General features: G+C 37.4%; 3 pseudogenes across 2 annotated transcripts; 2 read left to right on the top strand and 1 right to left on the bottom strand.

Moving 5' to 3' along the window:
- The first annotated feature begins 1,160 nt into the window (after positions 1 to 1,160).
- Positions 1,161 to 7,623, top strand: LOC104766016 (ABC transporter C family member 8-like; annotated as a pseudogene). Its single transcript, XR_015591385.1, has 12 exons — positions 1,161 to 1,535; positions 1,882 to 3,836; positions 3,935 to 4,255; positions 4,329 to 4,415; positions 4,514 to 5,123; positions 5,211 to 5,375; positions 5,465 to 5,759; positions 5,903 to 6,117; positions 6,199 to 6,504; positions 6,582 to 6,645; positions 6,738 to 6,977; positions 7,084 to 7,623. The product of XR_015591385.1 is annotated as an ABC transporter C family member 8-like (transcript).
- Positions 7,624 to 9,940: 2,317 nt separating this feature from the next.
- On the top strand, positions 9,941 to 12,765 carry LOC147920395 (uncharacterized; annotated as a pseudogene).
- A 1,884-nt stretch (positions 12,766 to 14,649) lies between these two features.
- LOC104766014 (uncharacterized) lies at positions 14,650 to 18,902 on the bottom strand (annotated as a pseudogene). The gene is made up of 12 exons (XR_015591384.1): positions 18,538 to 18,902; positions 17,352 to 18,233; positions 17,032 to 17,221; positions 16,505 to 16,935; positions 16,320 to 16,421; positions 16,145 to 16,231; positions 15,978 to 16,031; positions 15,771 to 15,869; positions 15,571 to 15,669; positions 15,356 to 15,457; positions 14,924 to 15,249; positions 14,650 to 14,838 (listed from the first exon to the last, which is right to left on the bottom strand). The product of XR_015591384.1 is annotated as an uncharacterized LOC104766014 (transcript).
- Positions 18,903 to 20,086: the final 1,184 nt, after the last annotated feature.

Raw genomic sequence — 20,086 nt, 5'->3', positions numbered from 1 at the left:
TCTGATACCAGTTGTTGTAACTCGATACAACAACTTTAGATTCAATCAAGTACTGATTGATGGATCTAACACAAGTTTTAAACATGGAAATAGAGAGAACACATAAACAGAGAACACACCGAGATTTGGTAACCCAGTTCACTGCATCAGCAGCTACGTCTGGGGAGGAAGCAGAGTCCTCAACATCCATTATAGATCAAGAGTTACATATGTGTTATGGTTACAACATACCTCTCACACTCGTCTAACATCATAGATCGAGTTTCACAAGAACAACATATGAAAGAAGAATAACAAGAGATTGAGCCTAGATACACCGAGAATCTACATCTCTCTCTAGCTCTGTTCACCTCTTTAGAACCGCCTGAACTAGGGTTCGGCGCAGCTCTTTTGCTCTCTTTCCTCTTCATATGTTTGATCTTATGTATTTATACTTGATACATAGCCGGTTCTTGTATGGGCTTCACACTAATATATGGCCCAGTTTCTGATAAACGAAACAGGCTAATGTTAAACAAATATAGACAAACTTCTGACCCACTACAACTTCGTGTTTCAAGTTGGATCACATCTCAACAGAATGGTTTAGTTCTGTTTCCAGAATATTTATTTTGTTAAAAAGTAATGAATAACATATATTTTTTAAAAATCGCTGGATACAAATCGTCACAAACTATTATGATATTGTTAGAGAACAAGATTTTCACTTCGAAAAAGTTATACGATGAAGTCAAAATACAACAGTTTTGTCATGAACAACAACATATGATGATGATATCTTTAGAGAACAAGATTTTTCAGGTATGTGTTTTAAGTTTTTCTTATAATCAAGTCTTCACTGGGAATTTTACATATAGATTTACACCAATGCTTTATTAATTTTGTTAGTTTTTTTTTCCCGTGAAAATCTACTAACGTTTTCTTATGTGAAGTCTTAAAACGTAAATTTTATTAAAAAATCAAAGAAACAGTTCATGAAAAAAAAAAAACAGAACACTACAGCTCATAACAACGCACAAATGTTTTATAAAAACTACAGAAGATGACTAAAATTAAAAAGAGAATTAGTCCAAATGATTGAGTAGTATATTTTAAAAATGATTTTCGATTATTTATTCATCATATTTAGTTTGTCAACTAGTCCAGATTCTTCTGAATCCGCCTCGAGACGATGCGTCTGAACTCAAACCAAAAGTGGCAGATTTGTTCTATCTGTTTTTTCAGCGACAAAAATATCAGTAAACACATGTCAGGAAAACAGAGTTTTTTCCTATTTTTTCTCACCTTCCCCTCCTCCGGGCGTGATTCTCGTTTTGGATTCACAGTCATACGGGGTTGTTGGGTTTATGACAGTGACGAGAAGTCGTATAATTCGACTCAATCATTTAGATGCAGTGGACTTGGAATACGTCGTTTAGCTTTAGTGAAACAACATCAATCAACCTCTCTCACTGTTTCTTTCATAAAGGCAGAAGCTTTTTTTTTTGATTGAGCTCTGTTGCTTGCTTTGCTTCTAATAATGGTAGTTTCGATTGGTACGACTTTACCCTTTTTTCTTAATCATTGGTTCTTTGTCTTCGTGCTTTAAATTTTTCATTTTTTTTTGGGGTGGTGTTCTATGTTGTGGGTGAGGTTATTGTATGAAAAAAAAAAAGACATACTTTTAGAATCTAACGAGTTTCAATTAATATGTTCAATCATTGATTCTATAGAATCACCCTACTTGGCTTCTTGTGTTCCTCCTCTACAAGACACACACACACAAAGAAAAAAATCTGTAATTTAAACTATTTACAAAGTAAACTGTATACACACTATATATAAAAGTGTTGATGATTTGCTCATTGTTATCTCTTGCGATGGGTTTTTTGTATAGCGCAGGAAGCTTTCCATGGTGTCATGTTGAGCTGAATTTGGCTTCTTCTTGCTTCCAAAGTACTGCCATAGATATCTTGAATCTGTTTTTCCTCAGCATCTTCTACTTGCTCTTGATAGCAGCTGGTTGTGTTTCCAAACATATTGTAGTCAGGCGTCGCAAGAAAGCATGGATCTTTGTCGCTGCAGCTATATGCTGTGCTGTCACCAGCATCGTTTTTCTTGGTGTTGGGTTAAACAGTCTGGTTCATGGTGCTAGTGACGTCTATGATATCTCCTGGGCTGCTTGCTTTGTTGAAGGGATCATTTGGGTCTCACTTGCCGTTTCGATGCTTGTTAATGGCTCCAAGTGGACTAGGATTCTTGTATCTGTTTGGTGGGCGTCTTTTGCTTTGTTGGATTTAGCAGCAAAGAGTGGGATGCTTTTGCAGGGAAATGGTATCCGAATCTTCGACGTCATTACCTCGCCGATGAGTCTTTTGCTTCTCCTTTGCTCCTGCATGAATTTGAGATCTTCTTCTGCAGCAGCTCAAGACTACAGTGACACAGGACTCTCTGATCCTTTATTAACTGAAAATCCTAGAAAAGAACCGGCAAGATTGGCAACAGCTGGATTTTTCAGCATGCTGTCCTTCTCTTGGATGAATCCTTTACTCTCGCTGGGATTCAAGAACTCGTTATCCCGAGAAGATATTCCAAGTGTAGTCCCTGAGGACGAGGCTGAAGTAGCTTACAATAAATTTTCTCAAGCATGGGATACGCTTCTTGCAGATGGAAGCTCAAGTAAAGAAAGAAACTTGGTGTTTAGAGCCGTTGCTAAAGTTTACTTCAAGGAAAACATATTTATTACAGTGTGTGCACTTTTTAGAACAGTTGCGGTTGTATCTCTTCCGTTAATGCTATATGTCTTTGTGGATTATACAAACAGTGACCACAGGGATCTCCACAATGGTTTCTTCAACTTAGCTTGTCTAGTTATGCTGAAGCTAGTTGAATCCTTGTCAATGAGACATTGGTATTTTGCATCAAGAAGATCAGGAATGAGGATTAGATCAGCGCTAATGGTAGCTGCATACAAAAAGCAGCTAAAGCTATCAAGTTTGGGGAGGAAAAGGCATTCATCTGGGGAGATTGTGAATTATATCGCCGTGGATGCATATCGTATGGGAGAATTCTTATGGTGGTTCCACTCGGGATGGAGCCTTACGCTGCAGCTTGTGCTTTCTACAGCTGTACTCTTTGGAGTGGTTGGAGCAGGAGCTTTTCCAGGTTTAATTCTTCTTCTCCTGTGTGGTCTCCTTAATCTGCCATTCGCAAAGATGCTACAGAACTGCCAGACCCAGTTCATGATCGCACAAGATAAGCGATTGAGGTCCACCTCAGAGATTTTGAACAGCATGAAAGTCATTAAGTTGCAGTCATGGGAAGAGGAGTTCAAGAAAAAGATAGAATCCTGTCGTGATGATGAATTCATATGGTTGGCTAAGGCTCAGCTGACAAAGGCCTTTGGTACTTTCCTCTATTGGATGTCTCCAACCATAGTTTCTTCTGTTATTTTCGTGGGATGTGCTTTATTGAAGAGTGCACCACTGAAGGCAAGCACCATTTTCACAGTTTTAGCTACACTTAGAGTTATGTCAGAGCCTGTTAAAATTATACCTGAGGCCATTTCTGCTATCATCCAAGTCAATGTCTCTTTCGACAGATTAAACAACTTCTTGCTTGATGACGAGCTAAAGATTGATGAAATTGAAAGAAGCGGTCTAGAGAAATCTGGAACAACAGTCGACATACGAGCAGGAAACTTCACTTGGGATCCAGAAACTAAGATTCCAACTCTTCGAAATATACATTTAGATATTAAGCATGGGCAAAGAGTTGCAGTTTGTGGTCCAGTTGGAGCAGGAAAATCATCACTGTTGCATGCAGTACTTGGTGAAATACCTAAAGTTTCTGGAACTGTAAGCAAAATAGCCACCAAGACTGACTTTAACTTTGTTTTTAGTGTAGATATTTTGTCAAAAAAATGTTTCCTTGATGTTGTCCAATTGGAAAACAGGTTAAGGTCTCCGGTTCCATCGCTTATGTTTCTCAGACTTCGTGGATTCAAAGTGGTACCATCCGGGACAATATTCTCTATGGGAAGCCCATGGTAGCTGGAAGATACAATGCTGCTATAAAATCATGTGCGTTGGATAAAGACATGAACGGATTTGGACATGGTGACCTCACAGAAATAGGACAAAGAGGGATTAACTTGAGCGGAGGACAAAAGCAAAGGATTCAGCTGGCACGTGCGGTCTATGCAGACGCTGATGTTTACCTCCTTGATGACCCTTTTAGTGCTGTGGATGCACATACAGCTGGAGTTCTTTTTCATGTAAGTGAGAACATTGCCTTCAAAGAAGCCTTTCTTGATGACTGCTTCTTAATATGTTGAACTGTGACTGCAGAAATGTGTTGAGGATGCGCTGAAGGGAAAAACTGTCATTCTGGTCACTCACCAAGTCGAGTTTCTCTCAGAAGTTGATCAAATTCTGGTAAAACTTGAGTGGCAGCAAATTCTGATCAGACATTATGTCTATGTCTTAACTGTTTAATTATTATTCATTGATGATCTTGATCATTGGTGATTTAGGTTATGGAGGAAGGAAGAATTACTCAGTTTGGAAAGTATGAGGAGCTCTTAATGTTGGGGACTGCATTCCAACAGCTGGTGAATGCTCATAATGATGCAGTAACTGTATTACCTTTAGCGAGTAATGAAAGCCTCGGAGATCTTAGGAAAGGGGGTCGAGACAAAGATAAAAAACATGACGGTTGTAGAAAAAATCGAAGAAGAGATCAACACAACGGATGTTCCAGGGGTACAACTTACACAAGAAGAAGAAAAAGAGAGCGGTGATGTTGGGTTGAAACCTTTCTTGGACTATGTCCGTGTCTCTCGAGGATGCTGTCTTCTATGGTCAAGTGTATTGGGTCAGGTTGGCTTTGTAGTTTTCCAGGCTGCATCAACATACTGGCTGGCTTTTGCCATAGGGATCCCTAAACTCACTAATACAATGCTTATTGGAGTCTATAGCATTATCTCAACTCTTAGTGCTGGGTTTGTATACGCGAGAGCTGTTACGATTGCTCATCTTGGACTAAAAGCTTCTGAAGCCTTCTTCTCGGGTTTCACAAATGCAGTCTTCAAAGCTCCGATGCTTTTTTTTGATTCTACTCCCATTGGGCGCATTCTCACTCGAGTACGACCGCTTTTCCTGTCCATGAATCATGTATATGAATACATTTACAGCTCAATGTATGATGTAGTTGAATGTAACATTTTGCAGGCTTCGTCTGATTTGAACGTCTTGGACTTTGACATCCCATTTGCATTCATATTTGTGGTATCAGCGGCTATTGAGCTCGTTGCAGCTCTTATCATCATGACATATGTGACATGGCAATTAATTATCATTGCTCTTCTTGCTTTGGCAGCCACGAAAGTTGTTCAGGTACATGTTGCGATTTTACTTCTTTTTCAGTTCGTTTATGCAGCAAAGAAGTCATAATTAACATCCGCTTCTTCGTTGAAAAAAAATAGGATTACTATTTAGCCTCTGCAAGGGAGCTGATTAGAATCAATGGAACAACCAAAGCTCCAGTGATGAACTTTGCTGCAGAAACCTCACTTGGAGTAGTGACAATACGAGCTTTTGGAACGGTAGAGAGATTCTTCAAAAATTACTTACACCTAGTTGATGCAGATGCCGTGCTATTCTTTCTGTCTAATGCAGCCATGGAGTGGGTGATTCTGAGGATAGAGACTCTGCAGAATGTGACCTTGTTCACTTGTGCACTTCTGCTTATCCTTATCCCCAAGGGCTACATAGCTCCAGGTACATGAGTTATTTAACTCGTTACATGACATCTTCACAACTGGTGTCAATATAGAATGAGCTTTTGTTTGAGAAAATCTGTTATATTTATGTTATTCATCAAACTGAAAGGTTCTGCATGAACTTGTTCCTCTGTGTTGCAGGCCTCGTCGGGCTTTCGCTCTCTTATGCACTAACTCTGACACAAACTCAGGTGTTTCTGACCCGATGGTATTGCACCTTATCGAATTCAATAATTTCAGTAGAGAGGATAAAACAATATATGAATACACCAGAAGAAGCTCATGCAATTGTGGAGGATAGAAGACCACCTTCCTCATGGCCTGCCAATGGTACAATTCACTTGCAGGAGCTTAAGGTTAGAAGAAAAACATAGGTGTTACAAGATGATAGTAATAATTATGTTAAGGCATTGATTTGCGTCATTGATTTGTTTCAGATAAGATACCGTCCCAATGCTCCGTTAGTTCTCAAAGGAATCTCTTGCACATTCAGGGAAAGGACAAGAGTAGGAGTTGTTGGGAGAACGGGAAGTGGGAAAAGCACTTTAATCAGTGCTTTGTTTCGTTTGGTAGAACCAGCAAGTGGTTGCATACTGATTGATGGCATTGACATAAGTAAGATTGGCCTAACTGACCTGAGAATGAAACTCAGCATCATTCCTCAAGAACCAACTCTTTTCCGTGGCTGCATAAGGACTAACCTTGATCCTTTAGGTGTTTACTCCGACGATGAAATATGGAAGGTGAAATAAGAAATAGGAATGAGATTTTATAAACCAAAAGATTGAAAACCTTCCTAATAAAACCATATCTTTTGCAGGCTCTTGAGAAGTGTCAGCTTAAGACGACGACTAGCAACCTGCCTAATAAGCTTGATTCTTCAGGTAATTGATAAACAGTTGTGTTTCATTTCACTTCACAAATGTGGCGTTGTACTTATGTTAATCTTGTGTTATTGGTGGGACGAAATTAAAAGTGAGTGATGAAGGAGAGAACTGGAGCGTGGGACAGAGACAATTGTTTTGTCTCGGAAGAGTATTGTTAAAGAGAAACAAAATCTTGGTGTTAGATGAAGCTACAGCTTCCATTGATTCAGCCACTGATGCAATCATTCAGAGAATCATAAGAGAGGAGTTTGCAGATTGCACGGTGATAACAGTTGCACATAGGGTACCAACGGTCATAGACAGTGACATGGTCATGGTTCTCTCCTATGGTAAACAACATTTTAGTCTCTAATGAACCAGCCAACTCTGTCTTTCAATCTCTAAAACATGTTATCATTGACCAATGTATGGGCTTTTGGTGTTGGTTTTGGTCAGGTGAGCTAGTGGAGTACAACGAGCCTTCAAGGCTAATGGAGACTGATTCTTACTTCTCCAAGCTTGTTGCTGAGTATTGGGCTAGTTGCAGAGGAAACTCTGCTCAGAATCTCCAATCATAGACCTCCAAAACGTTTCTTAATTACCATATATATATATTTTTTAATGAAAAGTTAAATGAATTATCGACCTTGACGTTGATCATAGTGTGCATGTGTGTGTGAATTCATCAGGTTGTGTTTTATAAGAGAATCAACAAAGTGTTCTTCACTGATTCCATTCCTAAAGCTCCATCAGGGAAGATACTGAGGAAGGATCTACGAGCAAGACTAGCTAATGGATTGATGAACTAAGTTTTAAAATGAGCCAAATGTATACATACTGTATATGCATATGCATGTAATATTATCAGAAAAAAATGAAAACGAAACTTCTTTTGTGAGTAAAGGAAATAAACTTACAAGATCATATAATTTGCTACATGATCTTCGTATGTCATGTTATATATGGAGGTATGATAATGGTTGTATACTTTTTGTTTTTGTTGTTAATTTGGTGGAAACTTCTTAAACCTTTATAGTATGAGTGTATGACTGTATGGTATAATATGCTTGAACACAATATCAATAATTAATTTGCCTTATAGAAAAAGCTAGCAAAATAACATTCGCCCGTAAGGATTAGGCATCTTATATTATCGGGGAAAAAGACTGCAGACATTCAGACAATATATAACGGAGAGAAGATGATACACTGATCACTGATAAAGATATCATAATTGCGGTACCTAAAACTAAAAGAGTTACTGAGGTTTTGTTGTCTGCGTAAACTATACAAATTAAAACAAACCGCACCGGCCGGTTAGTACTCTTAACTGTTAGGTGAAGATCTGTGTCGCTCTTACTATCCATGAGTAATCAAAATTGAATTTGAAAAATAGATATGATAGAGAAATGACAACAAAGTCGTTGGTATTTGACTATTGGCGGTTCAATAAGTCCTATCTTTGCAAGTCTTTTACGTCAATGTCACCAAATTCCGAACTTATTTATCTATTGGTAATTCCCTTTAGTTATTTTATGACACCAAAATTTTACTAGTACTGTACATTAACAGTTTTTGGGGGTATAGCCCATACATAGGTTTATAACATATTTTATTTGAGTAGGAAACATATTAAAAAATAGGGCAATTTATGGGTAGTAGCCAAAATTGATATTTTTTAATTACTTTAGGTCATAGTGATGTTTAGCTTTCACCTTTTTACCACCATAAAAAAATTGAACATTTAAGCTCTGCAACGGAAGTCACGCAAAGCAAAGAGAGAGTTACGGTTACGACTTTGTTCGGTTTGAGTAACCATGGCCTTTGTTTTCTAGTTGCTACAGTGAAAAAATTACAATATAATAAACTAAGTTAATCTCTTTATGTCACATGACCTTAAATGCAAAAGTGAAGACAAGACTAATACCAACCTCAATTAATGCACAATATCTTTTTATTCCTTTTGTATGTATAGATTTACATAATCGAAATTTAGAAAGGAGTAAAAAAAAGATGATGAACAAGTAGGGGATTGTGAAGAAGAAGAAAGTTGATTTTTGTTTATTCAGGTAATATATGCATTAGTTAATTCAAAGTTTTATGTATTCTATAAGAACAATAATCTGTCATGAATAAGTAAATTGTTAGGTTGTTTTGTTTTTTATTTTGGAAGAAAACAAAAGGAATGGAATTTGTTTGGGTTTAATGTTTGTTGTATGTGGTATGTGTGTTGTTGGGAATTTATTTGTGTATGGGGTAATAGCCATCGCATTTAATGTGTTTATGATGCATTTATGTTGCAGGTGTGTAATGTGTTGTAAATGTTTGCTTCATATGGGCTTATTTGGTCTGAACCATGAACTGGGTCTATATTGATGTGAAGCCCATAAAAGATCCGGGTTGTATGACATGCAGGACTAAACCGACATAAGCTCTAGGGTTTCACTATATAAGGGAAGCTAGGGTTGAAGAAGAACGCGGTAAGCACAAAGACGCACTAAAAAAGCTGGTGGTACGTTGGTGGCGGCTGTAGGGCACAACGTAGGGCGTTGTGCAGGACAGATGCAGAGACGCAGGGCACAGTGTAGAGAGCATGCGCAGGGCGTCGTACTTGGAGCTTGAAGCTGTGCGCAGAACCGTGATAAAAGAGCATAAGCTTGGCTGGGGTCGAAGGTCTGAGAGCCGGACATATCCTCGTCTAGGTATAAGGTGTCTTCAGGACACTCTGATGAGAGATGAAGGTGGAGCTGCTTCTTTGGGGTTCTAGAGGTGTTTCAGGGCTATACATGGATGTGAGAGCTGAACAAGAGACAAAGAGAAGGGAAGAAGAAAAACTAGATCTATTATGTGTTTTCTTCTTCAGGTTTCTTTGTAGTTAGTAGTTCTCTAAGCTTGTATATGAAACATTGTGTGTAAACCTTGGTTGATTGATAGTGGATGTTTGTGGGAGAAGGTTCCCACAAGAGATGTACCCTCTGCATGAGGGGAACTCGTTAAATCTCTGTGTTATGTTTATGTTATGCAAACTGATCTGTGAAGTAGACGAGGAGTAGGGGCAGAGTCGCGGTATGCAGTTCACTACAGAGGTGAATCGGGGTTTGCGATTCTCAACATAATGAATATTCCTGTATTTATTGTTCTTGGTGATTGGATATGTACAGAACAAGAAGAATGAGAATTTGAACCAGAGAAAGGAAAGTTTGGTAAGTGTCTATTACTGAAACGAAACATTACGTACACGGAGTTATCGTGTACGTTATGTGAGTTGTTCAGCATTCCGGCTACAGAGTTTACTCCAACAATCAGTTATTGGATGCTAGGACGGATGTCTATCATGATAGAACGTAAACGCCCTCCTGTGCACATTGACAATCAAATGAGCTTGGAAACATTCATTGTCATCTGTAGTGGTGATGCAAGTGTAAACATGTGTGTCTCATTTTCTCTGAAAGTTAATGTATGTGTGGACACTGACAGTCATGAAAATAACAAGTTGTCAGGGACTGAAAATCCAACAACTTTGATGTTGGAGTTAGGAACTGGAGATGAACGCAAGGACGGGGTAGGGGTCGAATAGAATGAGGGTAAAGAGGATGCTGAAGAGGATGATGCAGAGTATGATGAAGAGAATGATGTAGAGGATGATGAAGATGATGATGAAGAGGATGATGAAAAGGATGATGAAGCGGATGATGAAGAGGATGATGAAGCGGATGATGAAGCGGATGATACTGATGGATCAAGTGGGGGGGGGAGTACGCTTGATCCAACTATCGAAGGTAGTGAAGGAGATGAAAAAGATTATGATTACAACAAGTGGACCGATTTTGTTGTAAGAGAATGTGGGATTGGTCATACCGGAGACGGTGGCGACAATCAACCGCCAATGGGTACACTAGGGGAGTTTAGCCGCTTATTACAGTTGTGTACGTCTAACAATGCATGTGTACGTGATGGACCACTTCAAGGGAATGGTGATATTCAAGCGTCTGAGGTATGTACGTACAATACGGATTGTGTACCTGACGAAGAATTCGAACATGGTTGTTTTACGTACACAAATACAGAAGAAACTGCTATAGGAGAAGGAAATAATTTAGAGATTGAAATTGGAGAGGCATCAAGGGTTGTGATATCTGAATCAGGGGCTGAATCAGGGTGCATATTAATCACCTTGAAGGAGTCTTACGAAGTTTTTAATGGCTTCGAAGCGATGCGAACTGATGAGGTGACTTACTCAATATTGTTGATGCTCCACTGTTTGATGATTTACTCCATGTGAGAGCAGATGAGACACAAGTTGAAATTGGAACGACAGGGGAGTCACTTTATGTTGGAAGTTTGTTTCAAACCAAACAAATATTGCAGCAGACAATGTATTTCCATGCGATAAAACATTGTTATTGTTTCCATCAAATTCGGTCTTGTCCAAAAAGATTGGAATTGGTATGCGTCGACAGAAGTTGTCCATGGCAGTTGACTGCACATGTTGTAAAAAGATCTGCAAATTTCAAAATTAGCCGGTATGTGGATATTCATACTTATGACATCGACACCCGAAAGAATTATGGTAAACATGCAACTTATAAAGTTTTTGGGGGAGGCGATCAAGAGTAGATACAATTCTACGCAAGCAGGGCCTAGGGCTGTTGAACTTCCACATCTGATATTAAATGACATGAACGTTCGCATATCATATTCGACCACATGGAGAGCTAAAGAAGTGGCAATCAAACATGTTAGGGGTGATGATGAGAAAAGTTACAGGTTTTTACCTACCTATTTGTACCTCCTTCGTAAAGCAAATCCAGGCACAATCTATCACCTCCATTCGACATTAGAAGTTGATGGTAAACAAAGGTTTAAGTATGTTTTCGTTTCTCTTGGGGCATCTATTAGAGGACTGAAATATATGCGGAAAGTGGTCGTTGTTGATGGAACACAACTTCAAGGTCGGTACAAAGGATGCCTACTAATTGTCTCAGCCCAAGACGGTAACTTTAATATATTTCCCATTGCTTTCGGTGTTGTTGATGGGGAGACAGATGCATCTTGGTGTTGGTTCTTTGATAAATTAAAGGATATCGTTCCAGACGATGAAGATTTAATGATTGTTTCAAACCGACATTCTTCAATATATGAAGGGATTAGTGTAGTGTACCCCAATGCGCATCATGGAGCATGTATAGTCCATTTGGAGAGGAATATTTCTACAAGCTATAATAGATTTGGAGTATTTGGATTGTTTATAAGCGCTGCAAAAGCTAATCGGGTGAGAGATTATACAAAATATTTTGAGGAATTAAGGATTCGGAGTGCAGAATGCGCAAAATATTTAGAGGATATTGGGCTGGAGCATTGGAAAAGAGCATATTGAATGGGAGAGATACAATATAATGTCAAGCAACACTGGTGAGTCTTTGAATAATGTCCTCACAAAAGCTAAAACATATCTGATTGTGTACATGGTAGAGTTCATTAGGGATGTTATAATGTGATGGTTATGAGAAAGGGGGAAAAGCGGCCAAGTGTAAGTCTTTGGTAACTCCTGAAGTTGATGACAGATTCTTGCAAGAGCTTCCTGAATCTGGCAAGTTTTCAGTAATTATGTCAGGACAGTGGAGTTACCAAGTGACTAGCAAGTCAGGAGAGCATTTCCATGTTTCGACCGGTGTACATGTACATGTCTTGTGTACACAAGGTTAGGAATTCCATGTGAACATGCTTTAGCGGCTGCAATACATTTTGGTATAAATCTGAAGTCTGTGGCTGATAGGTGGTATCTGCTAACCACGATTTATGCTTCTTATCAAGAACCAGTTTTACTTATTGAAGATCCAAAGGACGTTGAAATTCCAGATTATGTCTCTGAACTTCATTTTATCCCTCCACATAGGAGACGACCACCGGGAAGGCCAATTTCAAATAGGATAGCATCAAAGGGAAAAAGCAGGGTTAGTGAATTCTGGTTTCAAATTTTATATTTCGATTATATCAGTGAAATTATATGTTTTTACTAGAAGTTGCACTTTTCCAATTATTATTCTCAGAAAAAAAAAGAAACGCCTGCTACCAAATAAGTGTAAAAGGTGTGGAAGTTCAGGGCATAACAAGAAGACATGCAAAAATCCGATTTAATTTCTATACTATTCCTGTCAACAGACCAATGTATGATGTATGTTGCTAATACCATGTTTAGATGTAAATGGTAGTCCATAAAAGTGCTTGACAAGATAGTGACAAGATTGCGATATGACATCAAATTACTAAATGTTGTTTGGTGGTTGTTGTAATAGTTCTTTCCGAAAACGCTAAGTGCATCTTGTGTACCTCCAATTTTCCATTAATGTATACTATGTACGTAGTATATCACCATGTATGTCCTTGATGAGTCAATTTAGTTGTGTGTACGTACATTGGCTTATTCGACCTTCGCTGCAAAGATACTTGCTCTATATAGTACGTGTATCCTGACATTGTACGCTCCCTAAGTACGTACATAGTGTGAACGATCGCACATAGGTAACAACTATTATAAATGAAGAGACCTAATGCATTTATATGTAAACCCACTTTATCGTTTAGAACACTCCAGACATCATGACTTGCGATAAATTGTTTCTGCCAGTCCAACCGGACTTCAAATTATGTCTCAAAATTGTTTTAGTTATAAAAAAAAAATTTGTTTTTATGTGTGTTTCAAAAGAGGTTAATAATATATTAATGGTTGAGGGAAGAGAGTGCAAGTGCAACTACCGATTTTTGTTTATTCGTTCATTGTTTTCTACTTTTGTTGCCGTGTAAAAGCATTTTGTTGTTATCTCATTGTCGAGTTTGTCCACATATATAATATACATGAGAACACTTATAACATTTGAGTTTTAATATTTTAATGGTTGGGGAATATGTGGCTAGATGTAAATGATAAAAATAAAAAGTGCTTGACAAGATTGCGATATGACATCAAATTACTAAATGTTGTTTGGTGGTTGTCCTACGGGAGGCAGCAGTGGGGAATTTTCCGCAATGGGCGAAAGCCTGACGGAGCAATTCCGTGTGGTTATTGTCTACCTCCAATTTTCCATTAATGCATACTATGTACGTATTATATCACCATGTATGTTCTTGATGAGTCAATTTAGTTGCGTGTACGTACATTGGCTTATTCGACTTTCGCTGCAAAGATACTTGCTCTATATAGTACGTGTATCCTGACATTGTACGCACCTTAAATACGTACATAGTGTGAACGATCGCACATTGGCAACATCTATATAGGTAGGGTGAGCAAAGTAAATAAATATAAAATTGAAGTCAAAGTAATCATCCCTAGCATACAATTTCGGAAATTAATAAATACAACAAATATATTGCATACTTAATTAATTGGGCCAACACCATGCTCGTAGACGTCCATCGCGTACTTTTTTTGTAAATTGTCAACATCTTTTTCGTTGATTGTCAAGTAGTCCGCCATCAGATTACCCATGATCAACAGTTCTAAGAACTTCATAGCAAAAGGTCCACAATCTCCATTCCTATCGATTTGAGCTAAAGGCTTGATCCTGGAATAGATAAATGGAGCGAGAGAGTAATTGATGTCAATTACTAAGTGAAGTAGGAACGGTATCATCTCAATCACTGGCTGCATCCGGGTCTTCACAGCAGGATCTCTCGTCCCACTCAGCAACAGATCATAAATGTATACAATCTTCGTTTTAAGAAGTATGGCCACTCCAACCCAATGCTCTAGTTTCCAGTTCATTAGAGCATATATGACATCAACATCTGTAAGCCACTGCAGCCTTGGTTCGTGGTGCATCCCTTCTTCATTGACGATGTCAATGAGGACTTTTTCCCATACAAATTCTCTTTCTTCTTGGTGTTGGAGAAGGCATGGAAACGTCGTGTCAGCTCGTAAAAGAGAACGGAGTCGATAATGACGCTCTTTCGTTTGATCATGTGTTGTCCGTTCTTGTGCCACAACATTAAGGCAATCATTTCCATGTGTTGCAGATGTAGTTAAAGAAAACTTAATGTACGTACATTATGTTCAATCAAGTAGCAAACAATGTACGTATTGTTTTAGTGTACCAAATTTCGTGTACGTAAAATAACATAATTACCAGACTGTTGACCCACTGTTGAGGCAATATAAGATTGGAGAAGAAGAGGTTATTTGCCTTGCACAATCCGAAGAGGTTGTGTATCCTGCACAATATGTTTCACAATTACAAAATTAATATAAGTACACATCTACTTATTATGCTATCCGAATAATATACACAACACTTACACATCATCTCCTTTTATCAACTCGGTGAATATGGCGAATTTACCATTATCAACATCTTCCATCGGGTCGTATGAAACAGATCCAGCTTTTACCATAATGGGAAGTGAGAGTTGCTTCTCAGGTAGCGTGATCAGCATCGTTTCTTCCTTGGCTGATTCATCGACAATAATAACTGACCGAGTAACCAATTTATCTGGCGCACTGGGAATCACGTCCATCCCTGAACTGTTATCTGGTGGACCTGTAGTTTCATTTTCTACAGGTCCTTGGGGTTTGTTACAATCCTCGACTGGTTCGGCTTCCTTAAGTATTGCGTCCCCTTCGCCCTAAAAACATGTACGTACATAGATTCATAAATACGTACAATAACTTAAATATGTAATATATGTGGGTAAAACAAATAATCAAATGTAAAATATGTTAGACACTTACTTGGAGTTGACCTTCAATTGTAGTTTCATTTTCTACAGGTCCTTCGGTTTTGTTATAACCCTCGACTGATTCGGCTTCCTTAAGTATTGCGTCCCCTTCGCCCTATTACCATGTACTTACATATATTAATATATATGTTCAATAAACTTAATAAGTACATATACCCTATATGTGCGTAAAACATATAAACAAAATCAAATATGTTAGACACTTACTTGGAGTTGAACATCCATTGTGGTTTCATCTACCGGTCTTTCGGTAGTGTTACAACTGTCCGCTATTTCTCCTTCCTGCTGCAGTGCTTCCACATCCACCTATTCAAAATAAAGAATATTTTGTTGACGATGGTACCGAAGACATACTTTCTAAACCATCACAGGAGACAAACAAATAATCGAATATTCAAGAAACTTACAGATGGAGATGCTCTTACGTTTTCTTCATCACCACCCATTTCGTTACACCGCTCATCAGCCTCCACATATTTTTGTGATGCATTCAGTTGCAGCAAAATCTACACAATGAAAGGTGTATAAAGTTGCAATAATAGTACACGTATTTATAATAAATATATATTGTCAAATACTTATATTGGAGACTGATTTAGTGGGTGATACATCACCACCATCACATCTTCACCCCCGAGATCATCTCGGAAAAACCGATCTCCAAAATTCTGACAACATACAAAATATGTGTACGTACATTAGCCGCATATGATACGTATACGAATTTCACAAATCATACTTTTATTAAAATTTAACAATACTCAAGTTTAAGTTTACGTACATTAGCTGCATCATGCGGACATGGTTGGTCCATGTCACAATCGTCATTCTCGACTTCGCACCCATCAACATGACTATGGGTTGTATCCTACGATAAATAAACTAAATGAAATTACAAAATAGTTTGTAGGGAGTCATATCAAAAGCTTTATACATAACCACTAACACCCACATACAAAATTGATGTCATCCATTAGTTGGGATCCAATGACGTCATCACCACTCACAGACTGCTCCCCATGTAAATCATCCTTCGAACCATGAATATTTCCAACATCCTGTCGAAACCAGGAAAACAACAAAATTAAATATATCCAAGATGTGAAAATCTTAGAAAACTGCTGTTAGTGCTCATAGCAACCTTAGCAGTGTCAACAACTCCAATGGTAGGAACCTTGACTCTTCTTTTTTTCTTAACTAGTAATGAACTCATATTCTGAAACTTCAACCGTTGCACAACTTTTATGTTTGACTTTGGCTTCGACTTCTTCTCTAAACCCATCTTAGAACCAGCAGAAGGTTCCCTATAGTCGTTTCCTCTAACCTCCAAAAGTGCAGCTCTTATCTCTGTACGGACGAAGCTCTTCATGTTTTCATTCATTTCCACAAGCAGTGCTTCTTGCTTCCTGAAGAACCGACTGAGTTCAACCGCATACCTTTCAAATCGCTCATCATCAAAAGCTTCATCAACATTGGGCGTATCACCCACTGCCACATTATCTGCCATTGTTGTCTTTGGTTTCTTATTTGACATTGTTGTTGTTTCCCCTCGTTTCCTCTTTTGACATCCACCTGTAACTATAAAACCCAATATAAAATCATTGAAATTCTTGGCATAACAATGTATCTCGGTATCAGTTTCGAACCATAACACAATTGTCAAGATACCTGTCTCTTCAGGTCGTATTTGCTTTGGGCACTCATCATCACCTCCCACCCATTTTGCCTCATCCCATTTGTGGCCAGCATTAAGGAGATTTTCAATGTTCTCAACTTGATGGTCTTCCTCCTCATCACGCCACGAGAAGGTTGCACGAGAACAGTGCTCCTTTGTATCAACCAGCCGGCTAATAACCACCTATAGAATGATACATGTATGAAGTAAATATACACTTAAACTTGAACTTTTCTATCATCTATGTACGTATTCTATTATTTGTGTATGTATTTTATCATCCGTGTACGTATTACACCAACAACATACATACCTCTTTAGCGGCCTTACATGCGAAGATGCTTGCTTGCAGTTTAGCCAGATTATGGATCGATCTTTGAGTAAACGTATGATCGTCTTCATCAGCCGGTATTAATTTTGCAAGTGATGGGACAGTCTGAAATGCCAGCAGTTGGAGTGCAAGAGGAATTCCATGAACAGCTAATGACCGTCGCTTGCAACTTTTCACTATATTGTCAACATCTACAGGAACGTACGTTCAAATGACATCCTTACCCATGGGTATTTGATGAAAAAATCAATATTCTTGGTCATCTCCACTGTTTTGGAAGAAGTTTTGACGGGCTGAGTAAAGCAAGTGAGAACACCGTCGACTATTATTATCAGCGATAAAGCAACTTTCTTCCATATTTCCATCTCTTCGGTCTCCAACTTCTGAACCAACTCGGAGATTGTTGGTTCCTTTTTTTTCCCGAATAGTGTCTCCCAAACAGTCTTACATCCTTTTTCCTTTTGAACCACTGCTTTCACATCTCTCTTTTTTGGATATTTACCACATTCCAGACCTGTCAACATAGCAAATTCTTGTAATCCAAATTTTATTGGATGACCACCAAAAACAATCCACATCTCATGCCGTTTTTTGGCCACCAACTGATGGCAAACTAATCCATGAATAATCTTCCCAGAAAATGAAGCTTTGTTCGCAGGGATACGAAATAGCTCCCCAAATGGAGACTTTAACAAGTTTTTCATTTCTTTTGTTCCCTTCAGCACTTTTGTTATTGTAGCCGGATACTCTGGTCTAGAATATGCATTGATCGTGGTTTCGACAGGGTAATGGTCAAGAGCAAATAACCTCCTCGGTAAATCCATACTCCTTGGAGAAACATTTTGTTGTTCTTCCGGATCCATCCTACCAATAACAATTTACGAACAAATAAGATTATACGTACACACGAACAATGGACTCAAATTCTAACCAAATTTCCAACCAAATTTCCAACATGTACACAGTTAGGGTTCTACTTTGTTGCCCCGCCCCACCAAATACAAAATTATTCATGAAATTCAAAAACTTTTGAATCAAATCAATTCCCAAATTGTATTTTTCGATAAACCATTCTCGCAGATGTCGGATTACGGTAACAATCTCCATTCAATCAAATGTGAAAGTCAATCCAATCACACACCCATTTAACAATGCAATTAGAGATTACCTTCTTAATCTAATCGATAACCCAGTGAAAGAGAAGTCGCCGTTTTTCTTCTTTCACGCGAACCTTCTTAATCTCTTCTTCTTCTTCTTCTCGCTCAGATTCTTCTCGGTCTCCTTCTTCTCGGTCTACTTCTTCTGGGTCCTCTTCTTCTACTTCTCAAAGAGCTACACCCTATTCAAATCGCAGGGTTCTTCTCGCCAGAGTTCAACAACCAAAATCGTCGGAGTTCACTCTCTTCTCTCTGTTTTTCGATTCTACCGTGAACGAAGACTTCTCTTTCTCCTTTATTTTTTTTTTTAATTAAATGAAACAGTGCAACGGTTGGATATTTTCTAATTATTTGTATTCAACTAAAACAGTCCATCAGCGTAACTAGAGTTATAGGGTATAGTTATCTTTTTTTTAACAGGTGGCTAATCCCTGGAAACCATTTTTTTCTTTGCCTTCCCGTGGGAGAAAAAGTGGTTTTGGAATGGTCAGTGAAAATTACTTAAAAAAATATCCTAACATTCTTTTAGGATTACCCATCCCAAATATATATAAATATTATTTAAGTATGAGTTATTGAGAATTTAGATTACCTCCTATGCATTTTTCTATTTTTTATTCTAAAATAAAATAAATCTAAAATACAATAAAATTTTCTGTATCACTCTATGTTTTTTTTTTTTTTTTTTTTGACAAAACTGTATCACTCTATGTTATACTCTAGAAAATAATAACACTAGCTAAAAAGCAAATATAACACCATGAAATCTATATATATATATATTTTTGGAGACATTTATAAAATAAATCCTGAAGTTGACACTTATTTACAGTCATGCCATTGGCATTAAATAATTAATTTACAATAAACAAATTAACTCTACTTATATTCGATTTTTTTTATAGAAACTAAGAGTTTTAAAAGGTAACAAACATAATTGTAAATGTATACAGATTTTATTTCTTTAATTTATAAGGAGGTGAGTGAAAAGCTATTATTGTTCTTCAAAAATTTGAAAACTTATTTGATAAAATGTGACTTTTAGCTTCACATATTATATTTTACTTTCACGGGTTTTGTATGATGAGTTTTTATGGATTAAAATCTTTGAACATGTTGCGTGATCCGCCTAGCATGGCGGGTTTGGACTATAGAACTAACACTAAAACTATTAGTTTATTTCATATACTATAAATTTGTAGTCATAGTTTAGAAAATTAACTTATAAATTATTTAATATATGAACTACAAAATATTACACATATTACAATTACATTCTTAATATTCCATATATATATATATATATACACATAAAAATATACACTAACATACCATATATGCATATACCTCTGTTTAATTATAGAAAACAGAAATAAGTGTTTTAAAATTTTATATTCTATCTAATAATAAATTTAATGTAATTAGGTTATAAATTGTATAAAACGTAAGAAGAAGAAAAAATATTCTAAACAAAATTATAAATTCATTAGATAAAAGTTAATTAATTAGGAATTTGAAAACTAAATAAATTAAAAATTATTATTTAAAATACAATAATTT

This window comes from Camelina sativa, chromosome 19 (genome assembly GCF_030686135.1).
Source record: "Camelina sativa cultivar CO46 ecotype springtype chromosome 19, ASM3068613v1".
NCBI lineage: Eukaryota > Viridiplantae > Streptophyta > Magnoliopsida > Brassicales > Brassicaceae > Camelina > Camelina sativa.
This window is presented reverse-complemented; position numbering and strand designations above follow the sequence as displayed.